Source organism: Hemicordylus capensis, chromosome 1, assembly GCF_027244095.1.
Source record: "Hemicordylus capensis ecotype Gifberg chromosome 1, rHemCap1.1.pri, whole genome shotgun sequence".
NCBI lineage: Eukaryota > Metazoa > Chordata > Lepidosauria > Squamata > Cordylidae > Hemicordylus > Hemicordylus capensis.
This window is the reverse complement of record NC_069657.1, coordinates 108,481,956-108,502,573: the sequence shown is the minus strand read 5'-3', so window position 1 is coordinate 108,502,573 and position 20,618 is coordinate 108,481,956. Positions and strand designations below refer to the sequence as shown.

The window sequence follows — 20,618 nt, the reverse complement described above, 5'->3', positions numbered from 1 at the left end:
ACAAATGGCACCATTAACTAGAAAAAACAAAGAGGAAAATTGGATATCCCATTCCACCAGCTTTGCGTTCTGTTGAATTTTGTTTTAAAAAACACAAAAGAAAACTATTCACTTGCAGTTTCTCTTGTCTGGTGTTAACCAGCGCTGCTGTTGTAATTGTGACTTCTTGTTGCAATGCTGTGAAACAACATTTTATTGCTTTGTAACTTCAGCAAGTCCTACTACTGACCCGTAGACATCAAACCTTCCATGGCCTTGTCCCTACTTATCTTCCTGCTCTTGTATGTTAATGGACTTGTTCCCAGGGACTTGGCGGGGACCCCAAGCTATGCTTTAGGTTTATGGGGAGGGGGAATTAGCTATTCTAAATGGAGCAGTCCCACTCCCATCATAAAGCTCAGGTTGCAGAAAGAACTGAACAGAGAGGTTAAAGTTCAAAAACAAGGTGAGGTTTTATTTGACAGTTTAGGGGTACAGAAAGAGAAAATAATGGTTAGGAGCATCAATACTTAACTAGCAAAACCAACAAGTTACAAAGGACTATGTTACAGCTCAAAAGGAGGTGCAATTTGGATTGATTTTCTGAATTAAGTTTACTCAAGGCTGGCAAGAGATAGAGAGAGATGGACAGATTTGGATTTTAATAGAAATGAGGGGGGAAGGTAAGTAGAGTCTAAGGAATAGGGGTTATATACTACCTCATTCCTTCCCAGAGGAATGCTGTGAACTATTACAGCTCAGTCATGGCCGAGAGACTTTTCTCCTCTGAGGCAGGCAGGAGGGCTGGCAGGTGGGAGTGCGAACCTGGGGACAAGGCAGAGGTCCTTCAGCAAGACTAAATCTAAAAATGAGCCAAAATTATTATTATTATTACATTTATATCCCGCTTTTCCTCCAAGGAGCCCAGAGCGGTGTACTACATACTTGCGTTTCTCCTCACAACAACCCTGTGAAGTAGGTTAGGCTGAGAGATACGTGACTGGCCCAGAGTCACGCAGCTAGTTTCATGGTTGGATGAGGATCTGAACTCGGGTCTTCCCGGTCCTAGTCCAGCACTCTAACCACTGCATCACACCACTAGGGAAAGGGCCAGTCTGGAGGTGAAAGGTAAAGCAGGAGTGAGAGCCAGTGCAGGGCAAAATGGAAATGCCTGTGCCAAGACATAGGAAAAAGATGGTGGATCTGAGGAAGAAGCACCTGGTGAATTTGAGGTAGGGACCTGAGTGACACAGGAGATACACAGATCCCAAGAGACACAGAAAGCACACAGATTGATGGTGTCCTGACCAGTTGAAGGAAATTTCTTTCCTGAGGGCGTTGATTGCCGCTTGCAAAGGCAAACAATAAGGACAAAGGACAGGACACCACATGGTTCTTTTCAAAACTGAAGAGTAAGTCTCTTCTTGGACAAAAGCTAGGGAAGGTCTGAAAAGACCCAAGGGGGCGGGGGGTGGGCAAATGAACATATCCAAGTTTATCTCTTGTTTCTGTCAAGCACTGTTTCTCCCCTGCACTCTCCTAAACACTAGGCCAGGCTGAGCACCTCTGTAGGGTGCCAGGGGGTATACAAATGGATACCCTGTAAAAGGGCAGGGATGTGTCCTCTTATACTTTGTAAAGCATCACACACATGAGTGGTATTACTACTACCACGACCACTACCACCACCACTACTACTGCTACTGCTGCTAGATGGTGGTGGTGGTGGTGGTGATGATGATGATGGCAATGATGCTGGTGGTGAATAATAATAATAATGCTTTTGTTATATATGTAGTTCTAACACTGACCATAATAATTTACAATGGTTTTGAAGTCCTATCACTTTTATTTACCAGAATTCCCAATGCTTAATTTCTAAAAATAGATATATGCAAGTGTATCTTAACAGGAAGCCCTTCTTCCTAATCTTTGATATATGGGGACTGTCAGCAGCAAAGGAAGTACACTTTGCACTTGCTCAAGGTTACACTCCATTATTTTCCAGGGTTAAACTTTGGCACTTGGAAATCAATGTCAAGGCTGAGCATTGGCACAAATTATGTCTTGAGCATTCTCCTTTACAGGCAAGAGGTACTTTTGGTCTGCTTCTTTGGCTATGCAAATAGCTATTCTTTATTCACACACTTCAAAATATGGAAATAAGCTACAAGATGAAACGATGTCCTCCAAAATGGGTTGCTATCCTCATGTCCCTAGATGTTGTAGTCTTACAACATCTAGGGACTCAAGATTGGGAACTCCTGTTCTTACTTAATAGGACATGGAGGGTACCATTTTTGTTCATCACAAATACCAAAAGCAGAAAACTATATCAATAGCCCAGTAGAATGATTTGGAGGCTATTCACATGAGCATGCAAAACTGGGCTGAGGGAACTCAGGCCGGTTTTGCACACTCATGTGAACCACCAGGATCACACCCGATCCTGGTGGCTACACGGCAACAAACCCGCCTAACTATCCACCCTTGAAAATGAAGTTAAGGGACCAAGTGCACCCTTACCCTCATTTTTTAATTATGTGTCTGCCACAGCTGCTTGCAGCTGCGATGGACACACTCACAGGGATGAGGATACCCACAATGCACCACACACTCGCATGGTGCAATATTTGGGCTCCAGGGGGTGGGGCGATATGCGGCATCGTGTCCCAGCACCCCAACCCCTGGAGGTGCCAGGTGAGCCACCGGCAAGTCGCAGCTCATCTGGGCAGGCATTCTGCCTGCCCAGGAATGGCCAGGAGATCATCTGCAGGGAGGGTAAGCAAAATCCGCACTCCCCGCAGACCTCCTTGGAGCCCTTCTCACTGACTGTGAGAAGAGCTCCTTGCAGTATTATGTGTAGTCTGCCCTTAAGTACAAATGTAGTTTTATAAATAATGGTGTCTTATTCTCTTTTAATCTTTTAATGTCTTTTATGCCGTTTCCCAGGACTACAGCAAGACAATATGTCAAAATATTAATTCCCTTCCACATGTATTTATCAATAGGCACTTCTTTCATAAGTCACACTGAGCAAGTTTTGAGCCATCTTTAAAAGATGCTACCCTGGAGCCTTTGGGAGTGGAGAAGACAAAAATCTAAACAAATGAATACTCACATAAATACATTCCACCTTATCCACATCTTCAGATGATGACTCTTTTCTCTTTTAAAGCCTCCAGATCAGCTTTCACTCTCTTCATCTGGTAGATTTGCTTCAGCTTCTGTAAGTAATGCAGATCTCTTATTGCACCACCTAAGGCAAACTGTGAGTCACCTTAAGTGGCACAGTGGGGAAATGCTTGACTAAGAAGCAGAAGGTTGCTGGCTTGAATCCTTACTGGTACTATATTGGGCAGCAGCGATATAGGAAGATACTGAAAGGCATTATCTCATATTGCATGAGGAGGCAATGGTAAACCCCTCCTGTATTCTATGAAAAGAAAACCACAGGGCTCTGTAGGCACCAGGAGTCAAAATTGACTTGACGGCACACTTTACCTTTAAGACAAACTGTGGTTCTCTTGAACTGAATGACATCAGCACTGTGATTCCAGTTTACCAAGGTAAAGTTTTTTAGCAAAACAGAGGTTCTTGCTTGTCAGAGTTCAGATCTCTGTCAAACAGCTTGCTTCATTCCCTGTGTTAATTCTGTTCAAAACATTTGATAAAGCACATCTTCGATCAGAGCTTCCACACACCATAAAGCAATAACATTCAGTCTATTGTCAATTTCCTGTTGTACAAAGGAAATTTTTTCCCCAGTCGGAATTGTTTGGTTCCTTTCTGCAGTGTTGTAATTTAATTATATTGTAGCCCTTTAAAAATTCATATTCAGAATTGTACATTGTGCGCTTGTAATGCCCCTTCTCCTCCTGATACATTTCATGTTTTCCCATCATGTGAAGTTGGATGTAATATTTATTTTCCTGTGCTTTTATCTCTGATATTTAAAATATGTCCAATATAAGTGACATATTCAATCTCAGAGTGAATGGCGATTGAGATTTGTGATACTGTAACTCTAAACAAATCAAGGTGTCTGAAGGCAGGGTTATAATACCAGGGGCTACTATCTCACTATACTTGAGATAATATTAAGTCTGACTTGTCATCTGCACAGCCTTCATTTGCCAAGTGATTTGGCATCCAGCACCACAGCCAATCACGCAAGGCAGCTATGTTTATTAGTAAGTCCTGTGCTCAATATTAACTGCACTGCCACAATCGAGTGTCAAAAGCTAATCAATGCTGATATTGCATAGCATTAGCATGCAGAGTCTGTGGCAGCATGGCTAGCCGTCAACATGAGCAGACTAAAAATCAGAGCCACCATGGACCCAAAGTGTCGAAGGAAGGGCCATGGTTGCAGTGTGCATTTATCTCATCACACATGAGCCTATACAATTTTGTAAATACTTTGCCAATAATAATTAGTTTTTCTTTTTGTTATTGGTTCATTACGACTTCAGAAATCTTACTCTCATTCTGTGTTATTGCTATTTGGAGAGGATTTGTAAGATCCTCTAGGCATTGAAAAGTACAACTTAGCTGAAGATGAAATGAGATTCAGAATTTCATTTTCTTTGTCCATAATCAGAAAATTACATGAGCCTCCTGTTTGGTCTTGTGCCTGAGGAAGGCAATACAAATGTTTAGAGAACATTTAACCAATATTTTTCAAGTTCCTTATATCAGATTATTTGGGGGGGGGGGAAGCCAAATGAAAAAAGTATTTCCCTACATTAACTTATGATATTGCACTATAAAGAAGATTTCCCCCCACTATCTCATAATTTCTTCAAAATGCAGGTTACGGTCTCTGCTCATACTTGTAATGAAGGAAGGAAGGAAGGAAGGAAGGAAGGAAGGAAGGAAGGAAGGAAGGCGAGACAGCACCACCTAAATAGAATATAATAGTTATTCAAAACACAAAAAATGAAAGAATGCAAGAAAAAATAAAATAATTAAATCTATCAAGGTTTTTGATGGTGGTGACTAGAAAATGTCACCCTTTTGGGCCTTATTTCATTGAATGTTTTCTAATTATTTAGAAATTAGAATGTTTTCTAATTATTTCACAAATATTTTCAGGATCCAACGATTCTCATGCAATATCTGTTTTTTAAAAATCTGTTCTTATTGTTTTGTTGTAAACCACCCAGAGAATAGGGTTTGGAGCGGTATACAGTAGGGATGTGCATGGAACCAGATGGCCCAGTTCAGTTCGAATCCATATCAGACTCAAACCTGACTGGGCCAGTTGGGTCTGGCACCCCCTTGAACTCCTGCGGTTTGGTACAGTCCGGGGGGGGGGGGGTTCCGCAGACTTTTTTTAAAAAAAAAACACCTATTTTTAAAAATGTCACTTACCCCCTCTGGGGGAGTTGTTGGAGGTGGTGTGTGTGTGTGTGTGTGTGTGTATGTCCCACGGAGGTTCCCCCTCCCCCTGCCAGGCTCACTGCAGCCCAAAGTGGCCCGTTTGGCCAGCTCTTTAGCTGATTCTGGTCTCCCCCCTCCGGCATGGTGGCCATTTTGTAGGCTGCTGCGCCTGTGCAATTGGCCTCTGAGAGGCCTGGCATGACCCAGGCCTCTTAGAGGCCAATTGCACAGGCGTGGCAGCCTCCAAAATGGCCACTATGCTGAAGGGGAAGGCCTGAATGGGCCAAAGAGCCGGTCAAATGGGCCGGTTCAGGCTGCATTGAGGCCAGCGGGGGGAAGTGGAACCTCTGCAGACCCCCCCACCTCCAACATCTTTTATGACATAAAACATATTTTATTTTTAGTTAAAAAAAGTTTGTGAACTCCCAAACAGTCGGGGGGTGTTCGGTCTTGAACAATGTGCTTCGCTAACCCCATTTTCCTGATCTTGAGTTGCCATAGTGTAGCTCCATGCTGTGGTGACATGTGAGGAGACTGCTACTGGGAGGCTAAAATGAGCCTCCTGGTGTTGGGGGTCTCCCCAGGATGCCCTGTGCATTTGTGCGGGGCATCCAGGGACTTCCAGGTGCTGGGCAGCCTCCAATCCCTGCAGCCCCTACCGGCTCTGTGACAGAGCCAGTAGTTGTGTGGGCAGCCAATCTGGCTGCCCAGCAATGAGTGACTGGATGTCTGTGGGGAGAGCAGGCTAAGCCCACTCTCCCTGCAGAACCCTCCCAGGCTCTACACATGGATTGTGTGTAGAGCCACTATGCCTAAAGACAGTTGCTGTGATGAAGAATATTAAGTACCTTTGTAGCGAATAGCAGATTTAAGACCAGCCTTTGTCTCAAGGCAAGTCCACGTGGGAGAAAGAAAAATGCTGATTCATTCCCTCCATGTTTGCTCAACAAAGGCTGTTCCTTTAAAACTTAACCATTTCTTGGTAATTGCTACCACCACGCCCACTTTTTAACAGAGTTTAATCCCTCCCTGGTTTCGGCAAAATTCCAGGGAAACTCTCCTTCTTTTACCAATGGAAAAATACAGAAAACTTTCCATGTGTATTCTACACGTGAAGAGCAAACTTGGTAGTGTGAGTTGCTAAGCAATCAACATTGAGGCATGTTTGCACCAGAATAAAACTCCTTTTCCTGAGTTAAAAATCCACTCAGAGACAAGTAAAAATGCAAAGAACAAAAAGAGAAAAACTATTCAAAATACGACAGACTGCTTCAGTCTGAGGCTATCTCAGCTTTAAGTTACAGGTAAAAGGAAATACTCAGTACTTTACACAATTACTTCCAATGATCACTCCAGCTGGTGTTTGGAGTGGTACACTTTAAAAACCATGGTTATCCAGTTGCAAAGATAATTCAAGAAGCACCCCCAGTTGCAAGGAACCTTTAAAAGCACCTTTACAGGGTACGGAGACTCTTACAGAGCCCTGGCTGGATAAAAGGGCCCAGGTTCCGTTCTTAGTTACGTTACAGATAGAAACACTATAGACCAATTGTAAGGATTTGCAAAAGCACAAAATCAAAATAGATCTAACGCAGGCTACCTAACACATGGTTCCCTGGCTAAATCTTTCCCCGAAGCCAAAGCCCTTGGCTTCCTTTTCCCTTGAACTCACCCCAAACTCCAGGAGATAATTCAATTTTCCTGCAATCCTGTCTCTCAAGGATCTGCAGATGCCCTTCCATGAGAGAAGTCTCCAGGCTCGCTCTTGGCCATGAGGCCACCAGACTTCATGGCTGGTGCTCACAAAGCCTGCTCCCCATCGCTTCTCATCGCCCTCCTGGCTCCTTCTGAGAACAAAGACCCCTTTCAATTCCTACCTCCACACCCTCTAGGTCCCCGTCACCATGTGCTGAGTGGCTGATCCCCAGAGGTTACTGTCTGACAGACAGGACAGGGTTCACTGCTGTTAGCTCAGTGCCAGTTCATTTAGGTGGCTCCTACCTGCCTGCCCCATTTCAGTGAGAGATTATCTGGTTGATTTTGGGGCGGAGTAGGAATTTTTGTCTCTACATAATTGGCTCTGGGTGGAGATTTTTTTGCCTACTCCTCACTGACGTTTTTTGCTGGGCACTCCCTTGTGCAGGGTGGGTGTCAGGGGGTTAAGCTAAGTGGTCACTATGGCAGGTGTATGTGGGCTTTGGAGTAGGGATGTGCACGGAACCGTGGTCCGGCGGTCTGGCACTGGTGTGTGGGGCTCTTTAAGGGGAGGGTGTACTTACCCCCCGCCGGCACGTTCGTTTAGTAAAGCTTTTGGGGCGGCAGGATATCTCCCTGCCACCCCTTCCCCCAGTCGTCGGCAAAAGGCTTCACAAAGCCTTTTGCACGTGCGCACGTCATGTCTCCGTGTCACATGCGCACGTGCGTCACAGAGATGTGACGTGCGTGCGCAACGTGTGCAAGCGCAAAAGGCTTTGTGAAGCCTTTTGCCGATGACTGGGGGAATGGGCAGCAGGGAGGTATCCTGCTGCCCCCAAAGCTTTACTAAACGAACGCGCCGGCAGGGGAAATGCGTGTGGGGGGGGTAAGTACACCCTCCCCCACCCTTAAAGAGCCCCACACACCAGTGCCGGACCGCCGGACTGCCCTCATGTCCGGCCTTCAGAATGGCCTCCGGACCGGTCTGGGCTCATCCCTACTTTGGAGGTTAAGATCTGATATGGTGTTCAGACAGGCACCTTTAAGGTGATTCATGGAACAGCCCCTCAGGGTCTTGCAACTTGTGCGGTGTCTGGGAATGGACCACTTTTGGGAGCCGTCCAATTCACCCACTCAGAGCCTCGCAGTTTGGGGTGTGTGTGACCTGGATGGCTACCTCCTAGACACAGGTAACATAACTGTTTGTCTTGGAGAGGCCATGCTGAAGTTTCAGCTGGCGTCTCCCAAGCCTGGCTGCTTTGCCCAACTGGAAGGGGAGGCCTGTTCTCTTTAGGAGGCTGGGCTTACTCGCAAGTGGGTGGAGTGCCCACACTCTAGCTTAGGGGTATTGTTTATGTGTGTTGCAGATCCTTAAAAAGTTATTATCCAATTAAAGTGGCCCTCGTTTTATCCATACATGCTTGTCCTGTCTTTTTTGGAGTTCCATGTACAATACAGATATGACAAATACGACAAATATGTATATACTGCTTTTCAACAAAGTTCCCTCAGAGGTTTACACAGATATAAATAAATAAAATGACTCCCTGTCCCCAATGAGCTCACAATCTAAAAAGAAACATAAGATAGATGCTAGCAACAGCCACTGGAGGAATGCTGTGCTGGGGATGGATAGGGCCAGTTGCTCTCCCCCTACTAAATAAAGAGAATCACCACTTTTAAAAAGTGCCTCTTTGCTCAGTTATCAGGGGACAGCTTTGCTTTCTGTATAAATAAATAACACTGTGTGCTGGAAAAAAATAATTGACTTTTTGACCTTGGTAGAGATACACATAATGGCTGCTGGGGGCACTGCCAGTGGTTTAGTGTGGTTAGACATTTATCCTTCCTCCCACTTTATGCATGATCAAGTACTCCTTTCAAGGGCACTGCTGTACACACACACACACACACACACACACACAACCATGCCATGCAAAGCAGAACAGATGAACTGATGCCTGTAAAAGTGAGTGCTCTTTATATCTGGTTGATTTTTGACCTAACTGTGCAAAGTTATCCCTATATATCCCTCTTTTAGATACAGGTAGTGAAGAATTTTGCATCCTTCTGTAATTATCAGAAGCTGCTTGAAACTGACCATCAGTGGAACATACAATTTGAGCAAGGTGAATCATTTGCCTAGGCCTTTCCCTTATCCTTTCTCTCATCTTTTAACCTTCACACCACACATTTGGTAGATAAGACTTTTATACAGCGGGAAATTACCTTTTCAAGCTCACTGTTCCATAGATTAGGACCAAGGACACTTCTTAATGGAGTCAAGGACTTTGGTGCATGATTATTGCCTATTGTATTTCAATTCTCCTCCTTCCTCCAAATCTCTGGAATGCATGTTTGCCCTTGCCAACACACTTTTTGTACTCCATGGGGAAAGCAGAGCTATTGGTGAGAAACAAATGTGAAGTTGGGAAATGGCAAGTTAGTTGTTAAGCACCATCTCCCCCCTTGCTGCTTCTGGGCTATAATTTCCCTCTCTCTGCTTTACTTTTAAACAAAGAAGTTGGGGACTGTTGCATGTATAAATGCATTAATATGTCACGCACAAAGTGTTCTGTGGCTTCCGTTCTGGCTGTGTCTAGGCTTTGGAATGCCCCGCACCAGAAAGTCTGCCTTGCCCCATCCCTGATGACATTCCATTATTATCCCCGCATCTTTTTATTTCAAAACCGGTTGGAAGTTTTGCTTTCTTACCTGCTTGTATTATTGTGATTGTTTCGGATATTCTTTTGCTTTTAGATACTGTTTTTCAAAAGTACGTTTTGTTGTAAACCACCTTGGGCATTTTTCAAGAATGGAAAGGTAGGCTATAAAAGCTGGAGGAACAAGAATGAGTGTCTCCATTAACAGCCTTGCTCTGGCATAGTTCTCACACATAGTAGATGTCATGTTTGTGTTCTCACAGCTCTCACAAATAGTAGTTGCACACTGCCCTGGGAATTCATGCTTCTCTATATTCATGTCATGCTTCTCTATATTAAAAAATCCCTACCTATTACCAGATGTTGTGTAGAAAGCTAAAAAGAAATTAAAGGACTATTTTGAATTGAATTTAAACCAGGGAATGGACAATAAAATTGTCTGGGATGCGAGTAAAGCGGTTATGAGAGGTTTTTTTATACAGCAAAATTCATACTTTAAAAAGCAAAGAGGATTGAAAAAAGAGATATTATTGATGCAGATCTCCAAAAAGGAAAGGGAATTATTATGGGCTAAAGATAAGAAGACGGTCACTCAAGCTATCAAAATGCTGCAACAACAACTTTCTATGTTGATAGCAAATGAACTTGAACGGAATTTGAAATATGTTAAGCAAAGGACATTCGAGTTCGCAAACAAATCAGGCAAGTTGTTAGCTTGGAAAATTAGATCTGAGAAGAAGAAAAGTTATATATCCAAAATACTTACAAAAAATGGGATCTCTTATGATGGAAAGGAAATAAGAGCGGAATTTTTAAAATATTATTCAGAATTATATAAAGGCAAAATAGTTGAAGATTAAAAAATTGAGCAGTTTCTCAGGACCAAAAATATTCCAAAACTTACTAAGGAACAAATAGAAATTATGAATGCTCCGATAACAATTATGGAAAGTAACAGAAGCAATAAATCAAGTTAAGCCCAACAAGGCCCCAGGGCCTGATGGACTGTCAGCTTTGTACTATAAGTCATTTAAAGATCAAATCTTACAACCTCTTCAATGGACTATGAATGATATTCTACAAAAAGGGATTATGCCGGATTCGTGGAAGTATGCAAAAATTGCAGTAATCCCAAAACCAGATCAAGACCTAACATCAGTTAAAAATTATAGACCAATTTCACTTTTAAATAATGATTACAAACTTTTTGCTGCCATTTTGGCAAGAAGAATGAAGGTTATATTAAGGCATTTTATTCATGAAGATCAAGCTGGATTTTTGCCAAAGAGACAACTGAGAGACAATGTCAGAACAGTCTTGAATGTATTGGAGTACTATGAAAAACATAATGATAAACAGATGGCGATGATTTTTCTGGATGCAGAGAAAGCTTTTGACAATATTTTGTGGCAATTTATGTGGAGATTAGTAGAGGTAATGACTGCTGGCAACAATTTTATTAGGGCAATTAAGACAATTTATTCGGAGCAATATGCTAAGATTATTGTAAATGGGGAGCTATCAGACGACTGTGTAATACAAAAAGGGACTAGACAAGGATGTCCACTTTTCCCATTGCTTTTCATATTGGTTCTAGAAGTGCTTTGTAGAACTATCAGAGAAGATGATAAATTACATGGTCCCAAAATTGGGAAACAGGATTACAAGTTGAGAGCCTTTGCAGATGATGTTGTGCTGTTTTTAGAGAATCCAATGGACAAGATTGAAAGACTCTTGGATAAAATACAACAATTTGGTCAGCTGGCTGGATTCTATATAAATAAGACCAAGACCAAGGTCTTAACTAAAAATATGGATCAGAAAACCAAGGACAGATTCTCTGAAATAAGTGAGTTGAAAGTGGAGAAGAAAGTTAAATATCTGGGGGTCTGGTTATCAAATAACAACTCCTTGTTGTTCATAAACAACTATGTTAAAATATGGAATTCAGTGAAAATTGATCTACAAAGATGGTCTAAAATGAATTTGTCTTTAATGGGAAGAATTTCAGTGGTGAAAATGAATGTCTTGCCTAAAATGTTGTTTCTCTTTCAGACTATTCCCATAATTAACACTCTAACTTGTTTCAAGCAATGGCAGAAGGACATAACTAAGTTTGTTTGGCAGGGGGAAAGACCAAGAATTAATTTTAAGAATTTAACAGATGCAAAGGAAAGAGGTGGTCTTACCTTGCCAGACCTAAGGTTATATTTTGATGCTGTTTGTTTGACATGGTTAAAAGAATGGATAACATTAAGAAACCCTAGAATTCTTGATTTGGAAGGATTTGACAGAAGGTTTGGATGGCATTTGTATCACCACTATGTGAGAAGGTGTGGTTAATGAGGGTGTGGTTAAAATACAAAAATTGGTTTGAACCTAAAACTCCGTTATGGATATCTCCGATTGAAGCCTTATCACGTAAAGAAGTAAATATGCAAACGGGTTGGGGTACCTATAGGGATTTGTTACATTTTCAGGAAAAGGATTGTTAAAAAGTTAAAAAGTTTAACTGAAATACAAGATTTGGTTAGAGATTGGTTTCAGTATCATCAGTTAAATGAGATGTATAAGAAAGATCTTAAAGTTGGATTTGAGGACCAGATTTCAAATTTTGAGAAGGAATTATGTCAAAATGTTGAAAAACTAGTTTCTAAAATGTATAAACTGTTGCTTTTGGAGGAGACAAGAGAGGAAGTGGTTAAATCGACTATGATAAAGTGGGCTCAAGATGTGGGGCGTAATATAGAAATGGCAGCCTGGGAAAAGTTATGGGAAAATGATTTAAAATTTACTGCATGTTATGCTATAAAAGAAAATTATTATAAAATGATGTATAGATGGTATCTGACACCAAAAAAAATGGCATTAATTTATAAAAATGTTTCAAACAAATGCTGGAAGTGTGGACACTTTGAAGGCACATTTTTTTCATATGTGGTAGACCTGTGGGAAGGCTAAAGCCTATTGGGATGTGATATATAATGAATTAAAGAAAATTTCCTAAGAAGCCAGAATCCTTCCTGCTGGGAGTAACACAAGGTGCAATTTCTACAACTAATTTAACATTTTTTATGTATGCCTCTACGGCGGCTAGAATTATATATGCACAGAAATGGAAGACCAGTGAACAGCCTTCAAAAGAAGACTGGCTGATAAAAATTTTGGAATTTGCAGAGATGACAAAACTCACAGCACTATTAAGAGATCAAAACTTGGAATGTTTTAAAGAAGATTGGAAGCCGTAAGGGTAAATTTTATAGTTGATGATTCACGAAGAAATGTGAGCGGGAAGTCCACCTTTTTTGTATGTATTTGTAATGAATGATAATATTACTATTGTTAAAATTAATAAAAATTGAATTTGGAAAAAAAATTGGGGGGAAAAATCCCTACCGATTGACAAGAAGTCTGTCAGGAAGTACGGTTCTAGCCTAGTCTTCTCACTGATACGAGAGTTTTCTTGTGTAAGGTTATGCAGGGCAGCCCAAGACCTTTGGATGATAGAGTTGGGGCATCAAATGCTTCCCTCACCCATGTCTGCCAGCCCTGCCTCTATGCTCAGCTTCCACTGCCCACCCCTGCCTGGCTCGGTGGAAGCAAATGAAGAGCCACTCCATTCTCCTCTTCAGTGTGCTGTATTTGAAAGGAATGGCAGGAGGATGGAGCAGAACAGGAAGCGTGGAGGAGAAGAGAATGCTGAGCTAAAACACCTAGACCCCACCCTCCTCTACTACTACTATGAATATTTACTACTATGAATATTTATATACTGCTTTTCAGCAAAAGTCCCTCTCCTCTCCTCTCCTCTCCTCTGCTCTCCCCCTTTTCAAATACTGTGCACCAAGGAAGCACACTGAGTAGCTTTTTGTGCACTGCTGCCAAGCAAGCTGCTGAACTCCTCATCTGCCCTTCCTGGTGGGCCAGAAGGGCAGATGAGGTGACAGTAGCATGCAGAGGGTGGCAGCTGCCACTCTCTGCTTCCTGATAATTGGCTGTCTGAGGTGACCACTTCAGTTTGCCTCAGTATGAGCATGGTCCTGTTCTTATGGCGGTACATTTAATCCTAGGAGTCTTCACCAGTAGTCCAAAGTGATATATAGACCCATCACAAGTTTACCACCTCAGTGAAAACACCTAAGATACCTTCCCTATGATGTGTGAGGCTTCTGCATGTAGGGTCCTTTTGATGTGGGGATACGTTCAAACACACATCCTCTCACATTCAGTCTGAGATGCTTTTAGTACCATGAGAGGGTTGGACCACGTGCCTCCGTGCACCTTGGGGCCAACCCTACCTAATGCAGCACAGTTGATTAGCCGTCTTGTTTGCCAAACATAATTTGAACATCCAGAATGAGCTTGGGAATTATGTTAATACTTCTACAGCTGCTTTTTGCTTATTTAAAAGACATTGAGCTCAGTAGCATTCAATGGTGATACTTAAAACAACCCAAGACAATTAGCAGGCAGTAATCAACGTAGCTGACGGGAGCTCTCTGTGGCTTTCTTCTCCTTGTCACTGCCATCTGCTTGCCCTTTCTTTAAGAGTTTTATCTTTACTCTGGGATGGTGACAGGCAAAGTGGTGATGTCAAGGAGGAAGGTCAGCAATGGTGGCTGCCGCCGCCACTTACCTGTCTGTTTCCTGCCCTCAGCTGGTGCTGTGGGAGGGATGGGCTGGCTCACAGATATTTGAAGGGAGCCCACTCAGGCAGCCTGACCCAAGGGTCCTTCCACTCCCTGGAGATGGCACTAATGATTAGGTGTGGTCAGCAGAAGTCAATCACAGACAAAAGCTAAAATGACTAGTGATATCAGGCCTTGTCCTAGTCCTAGGCAGTTTGTTTGTAATATTACCTTGTTAGCTCCGGGGAAATGACTTGACTAGCAAGCCAGAGGTTGCTGGTTTGAATCCCTGCTGGTATGTTTCCCAGAATATGGGAAACACCTATATTGGACAGCAGCAATATAGGAAGATGCTGAAAGGCACCATCGCACACTGTGCAGGCAACGGTAAACCTCTCCTCTTTTCTACCAAAGACAACCACAGTGCTCTGTGGTTGCCAGGAGTCGACACTGACTCGACGGCACATTTTACCTTTACCTGACTTATTGTCAATATCGTGTGTGTGTGTGTGTGTCTATCTATCTATGTTAAAATACTCAAGCCGGTTTTTGTGTTAACTGTTCAACCTTGCTGACTGATACGGGCTCCACAAGAGTGCTGGTCATGTAACCAGTTTATTCTACGTGGCTCTATACAGCTTCTAGGCAGAGCTACACAGGCCTGTAGCAGAGTTTCTCTTACTCCAGGATAAGATATTGGCCATCTTCAGATGTAACCATGAGTCCAATGGACCCACGGTTCCGCATCCCCTCCTCCTGCTCTCTCATCCGCTTTAGACATACAGGAGAGTTCCCTTGCTGCAGTCTTGCTGACTGCAGAGAAGAGGGGGAACTGGCTGTGGGGTCTTCCTTTTTAAATGAAGGACAATTCTGGCAGCTATTAGCATCCAGAGAGAGGGAGGAGCTTCCTCCTTCAACTCTGGTTGCATGAGGGGGAAACTGCGGTGCCAGCATTGAGACGTAACGCTGGCACCACAGAACTGGAATTCAAGGAAATGAAACTCCACTCAGAACTGAAGGTACAGATTGGAGTCTGGAGAGGGAGACCACAGGTCCATTTTCTCACTTAACTTTGGTTGCTTGCATTTGGATGTACAGCTCCTGAAACTGGAGGTGAATGGACTCTAGTTTCATGATACGTGCAAATGTGGCCAGACAGTCTCGCATCGGGGCTGTATTTAAGGGAACAGTTCACAGTTTATTCACTGTGCCTGAACGCAACACAATTTACAATTTAAAATACCAGGGGAAGGGGAAGGGAAAGGAAGGGAGGGGAAGAAGCAACCCCCCTCCCACAGCAGCATTCACACAGATGATTGGTGGTCCCTTCAGCACCTGATGGAGTGAGTTTCCTGTGTTTTTCCTTTCTTGCTTTCCCCTTGGAGCACATAGATTTTTATATAAATAATAAAGAAATAAAGCTCAAATAAATAAATAAATAAATAAATAACCATAGCCCTGAGAAGCTGATGATATGAGCTCCCAGGCTTGGGATTTTGTGCTAGTTTTAATAGAACCTCTAGGTCAAATTTCTTCCCCTCTTAAGGGGCCAGGAAGTCAAAATACTAGGATACTGTAACATTAAGTTGAAATAAAACTGCCATCTATTTTTCCTGTCAGGGCACAGTTAAGAACATGGATACAACAGCCTTTTGCATCAGTCCAGGGTTGATTTACCAGGGGTATCAAACTGTGACTCTCCTGCAGATGTTGACCTACAACTCCCATCATCCCTGGCTACTGACCATTGTGATTGGGGATAAAGGCAGTTGTAGTCCAACAACAGCTGGCAGATCACAGTTTGGGATGCTTCTGTTATTCTATCTCATTTCCCACAGAGGCCAGCCATATGTCTCAACGACATGAAGGCATCCGCCATCTCCCTTTATGCTCCCAGAATCTGGTATCTAAAATCTGCCTGTGTGATGGGGAAACATTCCACAGGAGAAAAGTTTAGGTTATATATTCATCTCAATCTGATGCTTTCTTGTTCTCCATATCATTATCAACACAGCCACCAATGTGTTGCTCTTATCTTAGATCCTCCATTTAGTGCAGGGGTGGGGAACTGTTTTTGAACTACAACTCACATCATCCCCAGCCACAGCTGGGGATGGTGGGAATTGTAGTTCAAAAACAGCTGGAGGGCCAAGGTTCCCCACCCCTGATTTAGTGTTTAAGCAGAACTAACCTGCATTAGATAATTGTAGTTTCTGAATGACTGAAGTCTCCATGAGAATTTATCCATACAATTTAAGTAAAAAGCATCACTGAAAACTCTTTAGAGGTTTTACAAGTTTTAGATTACATTACTTGAAAATGAATCTCTGTGTGGTTCACTGTTATAGGCGATATGTAATATAATGTACTTAGCTTGAAGATGTTTCAAAGGGTCCATTACATATTGATTTGAAAGTTATCCTTTTCCAGATTGCCAGCCAAACAAAAGTACAAGTGGGAATAAAACACATAACATTATATTATTACTTTGCCTATTACCATTTGTGAATTGTGCACATAAATGTTCTGATTTTTATATTGTGTGATATCATCCGGTACCTCCCCCCTTAGTCCTTGTGTTTTGTTTTGTTGGGTCCATAAAACAGACTGTGATTCTGAAAATCCAAGTTTACATGTATACATGGGTCTTTAAATTCTCAGGAAAATACATTTCCCCCTACACAACACAACTTACATGTGCGTTGCTGGCAGGAAACTTCATGGAGAAACCTGAATAGAGGGTATGTGTATCTATCGTGCAAGCATGAAATTATAATCTACAAACCATAATGAAGACTGAAAAGTACACTGGATATTAAAATGCTATTCAAACAAAAACAATACAGAGAAAGCTAGAAGGGGTGATACAGCATGACCTTTTGCTGGTGAATTAACTGGATTGGACTGACCTTTAAATGCCCTCTATTACAGGGGCTCCCAACCTTAGGGCTCCTAGTTGCTGCTGCTTTCTCTCTCCCATTGCCATTTTCTTTCCCCCACTGCCATTTTCTCCCTCACGCTGTTTTCTACCACCCCACTGCTATTCAGAGGCGTAACTAGGGGAAACGGCGCCCGGGGCAAACACTGAAATTGCCCCCCCGCCGCACGCCCCCCGCCACCCCCAGAAATATGGAAATGTGTCACAGCCATAGTCAAATGTGGGTTGTGGGCTGCATCCGTGCAAGTATACTGGGACAGGAAAAAGGAAACATGAGGCTACCAGGCTCTTTAGAAATATATATTTTAAAGAAATGTCTTGCACACCAACAGCCTAAGTTTGCAGTCCTCATGGCCAGAAAATAAATGCTTTTAGACATAGTAATAGGTTTTGTGTCCCAAAATGGAAAAGACAAGACAGGTATTCAGAGGCGTAACTAAGGAAAATGGCGCCTAGGGCAAGCACTGAAATTGCGCCACTGTCCAAGTAGGAATGATGGGACTTGTAGTCAACAATATCTGGAAATCCCCATTAAAAGGAACACTGTACCATCTAGACATGGTTGTTGATCAAAACCTGAAAACATGAGCCACCTCTGTAAAAGACTTAGAACAACAGTCAGGAGTTATGCGGGGATTCCAAGTGTAATTTTCTCTGTCTCATCTCATTCTTTAAAAAACATGACTTTGTCCTAGACGATCACCTGCCCAAATAGCCACTAGCAAAATAGGGGAAGAAGAAGGTGGTGGTGGGGTGTGTGTGTCTATAAACCGGTGAATGATTCCTGCCAGCCTTTGTCTTATGATGACTGTTGGCTCACGATGGGGTATATGTGCATTCACCACACTAGTGCTTACTTTGACACCAAGAGGGAGGAGGATACATTAGTTTGCCACACTAGACAGAGGAATTTGCAACAGGAGCAGACAGCCAAGTTCTGCCAGGGCCAAAACCAGCCCCTGCCAAACTAAGAAATCATTGTAATTTGCCCCTTCCTGTCACAAGCAGTGTGTTGTTCTTTTATTATTGACTCTAACTCTCAGATATCCCAGTCATGGATGGAAAATTCAGGGTCAATTTACAAGAGACACATTTTCTACATGGAAGTTTCTTCTGTGCAGGTGATCAATACATATGTAACTATTCTGCCAGGGGCATAGCAAGGTTGGAATGGGTCCAGAGACAGGATTTCAAAATGGGCCCCCAGACCCTCAAAGTCCAGGGCCTCCACACACCCCAGGCCCCCAAGGATTTAAGTCTGATATTTCAAAATAAGTATGCTACCTGGAAATACATTTCACTGAATACACGCATGCACACTTCACAGTATATAGTGATATACATTGAGTACTATATATTTGTGCTACTTTTAATGCCTAGAACACACTAGCAATGCTAATTATTAAAATGGACCCCTTGCTGCAGATTAGCAAATGATACTTTCAACCATGCAGGGTGAACCTATGTTTGTTTTCTCAGAATTCTGAACAAATTCAGTCAAGTTTGATTCCAGGAGTCTTTTCACACCAGGCTTTTAAAGCCCTTTAACACACATCTCTTCTGGAATAGAGGTGCTGCATTCACATGTTGGCCAGATTTACCCTGAAGTTCCTGCAAGTTATTGGGGAGCAGTTCACACACAAGAAAAATAAAATAAAATAAAATCACAACACATGCTTCACAGTTCTCACTCAGACCTTCTGGATTGCAAAATAACTTGAACATAAGTGCATTTATGAATGAATGAATGAAAATAAATAAAATATACTTGTTCCAGAAGTGTTTGTAATTTTCTGACATGAAACAAGTCACTTATAGGCCTTTTTAGATAGTTTTTGTTTTTAAAGCCAGCACATTTTCCAGTCTGTTTTAAATTAAATACTCAGAGACTTCTCAGTCTCTCCCCCCCCCCCCATATCAAAGCCCTATGGCAAGCAGATCCCTATATATGGGGGTAACCACAAAAAAGAATTCACAGCCTACCTAGCAATAGCTGTTCTGGATGGTCTGGTCTGGGCAGAGGGTCTGCTGCCTGCTTCCTCCTTCCTTGCTTGGGGCCTACTCGAGTTCAGGCTTCAGGGAGGCCTACTCGGAGGCCTCTCTGGAAGCCCCGCCCACCCGCCGATCAGCTGAGAGGCAGGGAGAGAAGAGCTCTGCAGTTTGCAGGCCTAGCCCATCCGAGGCCTCTTTGCCGATCAGCTGGAGCTGGAGGCAAGTGGCTGAGGGGCCCTGGGGCTGGGCAGGTGGGCAATGGGGTGGGGGTGGCAGGGACTGGTATGGTGCCCCCACCTCAATGGTGCCCGGGGCACGTGCCCCCCTGCCCCCCCCCCCCAGTTACGCCTATGCTGCCATTTTCTCCCCCCAGTTGCCGCCGTTTTCTCCCCACCACCACTGTTTTCCTCCCCTCTTCCACCACCATTTTCTCTGTCCACCACTGCTTTCCTCTCCCCCTCACAGCAGCTTGCTCATGAACTCTCACGAGAGCTGCCACACATAGGATTAGCGATGGGTGCATCTTAGAGAATTATATTGCATGTTTAGATAAAGAGGCAAGCACAAGGAAACACCAACAGAAGCCTTGGTACAGTACTTAGCTTAAAGAGAGAGAGAGAAAGATCATTCCTAGATATGGGTTTATTTGGACATAGATATATCCATGTAGAAGATAAGGGTATGTGTAGTATTTTTGCTTTGAATTTAAAAACAAACATAAGAGGCTGGTTCCTAAAACATTTACCTCCTGTTTAACAAAGCCTCACATTCTTTTATTAAATAGCTTGGATCTTAATGGAAGGTTATATACTGGAATATAATATACTAGTGTTTTTAAGCCCGTTAGAATAACGGGTGCTAGACTATTCTCCCTCTTTTCATGCATTGTGTGTGTGTATGTGTGTGTGTGGGTGGGGGTTTTTATGCTGTGCTGTTGGGGGGGGGGAGTGTGCTGGTCTCGCTTGTGGCCACTGCCTCAGTTTTTTATTTTTTAAATTAATGTAGTGTGTTGTGCTTTGTGTTACTTTTTGTGGCTGTTGTAGTGCTTAGTGTTACTTTTATGTTGTTGTGGTTCTGATCGGGGGAGGGCGAGGCGGTGGGGGAAAGAGAGCAGGAGCGACAGAGACGGCACCGGGGAGACAGGGACCATACTCCGGGGGCCGAGCGGAGGCTGTTCCGTTAAAGCCTGAAAGGGTTAAAGCTGCCCCCGCCGTTGCAGCGAAACTCCCACCCTTCCTCCCAGCTTCAGTGACCACCTCACCCTGGCCCTTTTCAGCTGGCTGAAGGAAAACTGGCATAGAAGAGGGAGAGAGAAGATTGCAAGCAGTGCTTCTCTCT

At 43.1% G+C, this 20,618-nt stretch overlaps 1 long non-coding RNA gene across 2 annotated transcripts; it reads right to left on the bottom strand.

Moving 5' to 3' along the window:
- Window positions 1-427: 427 nt before the first annotated feature.
- LOC128341247 (uncharacterized) lies at window positions 428-19,354 on the bottom strand. 2 transcript variants are annotated; one of them, XR_008314284.1, is made up of 6 exons: window positions 19,272-19,354; window positions 14,359-16,771; window positions 9,775-9,896; window positions 9,289-9,462; window positions 3,101-3,206; window positions 428-804 (listed from the first exon to the last, which is right to left on the bottom strand). It is a non-coding gene; the product is annotated as an uncharacterized LOC128341247 (long non-coding RNA). The 2 variants fall into 2 exon arrangements; XR_008314283.1 differs by having other exon boundaries at window positions 9,775-16,771.
- Between the last annotated feature and the right edge of the window lie 1,264 nt (window positions 19,355-20,618).